Below are 3,607 nucleotides of genomic sequence, written 5' to 3'. Positions count from 1 at the left end.
AAAGGTGGGCAGGAAGAGAAGATTTGGGGAACCTGGAATAGAAAAACATATTGACCAAAGAGGGACAGACAGACGGAGGCCAGCAGGTGATTTGGAAGTTAACCAGGACCCAGTGGCTTGAGAAACATGCCAGGCATATGCACATGTGTGCCCAAAAATCCCAAGAGGAGAATGGAGGTGAAGGGACTGCAATGTGGCTATCTCCCCTGGGCGGAGGTGGGGGAGGGGGTGATTTCTCCTTCTGGTGAGTGCACACACTCTATAGCAAAAACAAAAATCACCCATAAGAACTCCTCAGGTGACCAAGGAACACTCATAAAGACTGATTATGTAATTCCAACTGACCACTGCATGATGTAGTCAGCCTCCCGACCCTCAAACCTTCACTGAGAGTCCATCACACACATCAGTAAGATGAGTAACAAGTTGCTCTGGCGATGCGGACTAAGGGAAAGGGAACAACATCCAGCAGTAAGAAAAGTGGGGAGTAGGAAAGGGATAGATGGAGGTATCCAGGAGATGTTGAGATTTCACATTTTCAGACCTCAGCAATCTTAGAAAACTGGCAATGACACAGTATTTGAAACAGACATGATTTAAGCACAATGCTAGACTCCAAGGAGAGTACAGGACAGTAGGACAGAGCAGGACAGATGTCTGGGAGTTCAAGACAATGAGCAAGAACCTAAAGATGAATTAGTGGGATAAAATGAAAGCAGGATCCAAGGCATTCAAAATGGAGGGAATTCACTGGTTTTTATGTGAAACTGATAATATATGATTCATCTTAAGAATTATGCCCAAAGTATAAGACAAGTGAAATAGGTGACTCCAGCTGAGTTGAAAAATACTTGGAAGAAAAAAGTTTCCCTTCTGGCAGGAAGATCTTACCCACTAGGTTCCTGTGCCCATCTATGGACCACATTAGAAACAACAGAAACCATAGTGGGAACCATTAAGAAGTGCCTGGTGGCTCCATGATGCAAGCAAACTGTCAGAGCAGTCAAAAGTTTAGTGAAAAGAGAAATCCAAGCGAAGACTGAGAATCATAGTTAATTCTGGGGATTTAGAGGGCCGAACACATGCTCTAAGCTGTACCAACTCCGGAGCGATCGGAGCCAGGCATGGGGCAGAATTGACAGTATTCCCCAAACTGCACACAGACCCAACAAGTGGGATGGGAGTCTTACTCGCAAGGAGCTTAAATACAACCTCTGGCCAAACACTAATGCACAATCATTTACTGTAACCCAGGAGCAACTCCTAAGTAATTAAGGTACAAGAGTTTGGTTTCATTTTTTGTTTGTTTATTTTTTTAGTGAACCAAAGACTTTGTCAAAAGCAGATAACGCTGAAGTTCTACATGATATCCACATTCATCACAAAAATAATTACTGGAATTTTCAAAACATCACAGGAATAAGCTCAATTATTGGTTATGACTATAATTTTCAACCAATATACAGATTTCCTTGCAGGTCTCGGTCTGGTTTCTAATATTCACACGCACTCCCTGTGCTGACTATGATCCAGACAGGATCATTCTTTCCTACTGAAAGTTGGGCCCAGTTTTGTGTTGATTTCAGACATGGTGCAGCAGTCGACCTAGCACTCTGGCTTGCTGCTTGAGTCTTAGAATCCTGTCTTCTGATGTCATACAATAAGTTGTTTCTCAAAAAACAAACAAACAAACAAACAAATAAACAAAATCAGACTTGAGATTCCTTTGAGGCACTTGCAGTTCCCAAGCTTCTCAGCACCATGGTACTGGGACATACTCCTCTTTCCAAACACACCACCAGGAACCCAGAGGGGGCCCCACTTTGAGTTCCGTTACCATGACGGAGGTCTCTAAGAACCACACCAAACCAAGCAAAGGCAGTAGGTGAAATTATCCACTTCTTTTTCCGCTAACCGAAAAAGCAAGAGTGCATTGCAAATGGACAAATGATACCAATCATGTCTGAAAATAGTTACCAAAAATAGTTCTATAAATCCCTCCTTTCCATGTTCTGTTCAGAGGTGCACAAGACCAAAAGCGGATCATAAAAATGGTTAATTACCGTTTGAGAAAAAAAAAATCCCTTCGTGTAAGGTGGTGCAGGAGAACTGGCACGAGAACCAGGGGAGGGGCAGACTAACAGGGAGTCCAACCCCAGTTCTCCAGCGTGTTACAACCTCACAGACAGGTGTCAGGTGGGTGTTAACAGCCCCTCTTGTACTAAAAAAAAAAAAAGAAGAAGAAGAAGAAATTAAAGTGAGCTTGTGTGCTAATGAAGTCAACAATTACAGAGCCTAAAAGCCAAGCCCCTAAAGACTGGAAGGCAAGATTTTTTGTCACGAAGGGTGGGGACAGATGGGTAAGATAACAGGCACCAGAGGCCGGTTCAGTCCAGTTTGGGGCAGAATGGTCTCAAAACTAAGGCAAGCTGAGGCTTCTCATTTTGAGACCACCACCAGAAAGGCCCACTGAGGCAGGGAAGGGAGTCAGCCAACAGTGTATCACTGGAAGATCTTCACTGGGGCAACAATCACAGTCAGACGATGGGATGGCATAAGGTCACAGGGAGGCAGGACGCCCCGAACCAACACTCAAGGTCAATGTCTTTGCATGTCCTGTGGATGACTCCAAGCAGCAATTTCTGAAGTTTGGAGGTGTGGTACTTTTGCGATATTTCCTCCCAAAAGAAGACAAGAAGGTGAACCCCACAGTGAGCTCAGACCCCCAGGGTAGGACCTCCAGCAAAGGTGGGCTGAGTGGGAGTCAGAAAGGACTTCCTGCAGCTCTCGGCCCCCTCAGGTCTGGCCAAGTCCTACAAACGCTTGCAGGAGGTGCCCAGGAGGGCTCTGCAGTTGGGACAGTAGTGATCCACATCCTGCAGGGCGTCCACGCACAAGGGGGATGAAGCAGCAGCCGGCCATGCACCCCAGCAGGCACACACTCCCACAGGAGAGCCAGGTGAGGGCACCGGCATTGTAGGACAGCTGAGTCAAGACCATGATACTGCAGGAAGGACATCATATCTGGGCAGGGCGGTCGAAAAAGGAGACAGGCTGCTGCACACAGACTGTCTGCACAGCAATTGCATTGGTACTGGGGACAGGCATGGGCTGTGTAGTACAAAGGCAGATTCACACCTTTCCTGTCTGGGCCTGTCACCAGCCCCATGGCTGGGCAGGCACTGGTGCTGGCAGGGTGGGGCAGTAACTGTTAATGGTCACCATGTCTTCATAGGACGGAGGAGCAGCTGGTGCTGAGGAAGGCCCAGTAGCCTCCTGGTAAGGTCCTGGAACCGACATATTACTGCCGCCCGCACGGCCTGTAGAGCCAGGGGGAGGTACAAGAGTTTTTTTAAGGGAGAGGAAAAGGTGAATATTAGCAGGGTCATCAGAAGACACTACAAAAGAAACAGACAGCAGAAATACACTAACCAAGTTATTAAATAAACAAATGATCAATCTAACAATAGCAAAAACGCTTAAGAGGAAAGAGATAGTACTTAAAGTTGCTTCATTATGGGATCTGCTCCTCCCCCAAATTCTGAGACATGCAAAGAAATGGAGAAGTGCAGCATGGGGGGAGTGCGGGGGACTAGGCAACACAAAG

The 3,607-nt window shown here is 46.5% G+C and overlaps 1 pseudogene; it reads right to left on the bottom strand.

Moving 5' to 3' along the window:
* Nucleotides 1-2,813: 2,813 nt before the first annotated feature.
* On the bottom strand, nucleotides 2,814-3,300 carry LOC102496458 (lipopolysaccharide-induced tumor necrosis factor-alpha factor homolog pseudogene; annotated as a pseudogene).
* Nucleotides 3,301-3,607: the final 307 nt, after the last annotated feature.

Source organism: Tupaia chinensis, unplaced genomic scaffold, assembly GCF_000334495.1.
Source record: "Tupaia chinensis unplaced genomic scaffold, TupChi_1.0 Scaffold000523_1, whole genome shotgun sequence".
NCBI lineage: Eukaryota > Metazoa > Chordata > Mammalia > Scandentia > Tupaiidae > Tupaia > Tupaia belangeri.
This window is presented reverse-complemented; position numbering and strand designations above follow the sequence as displayed.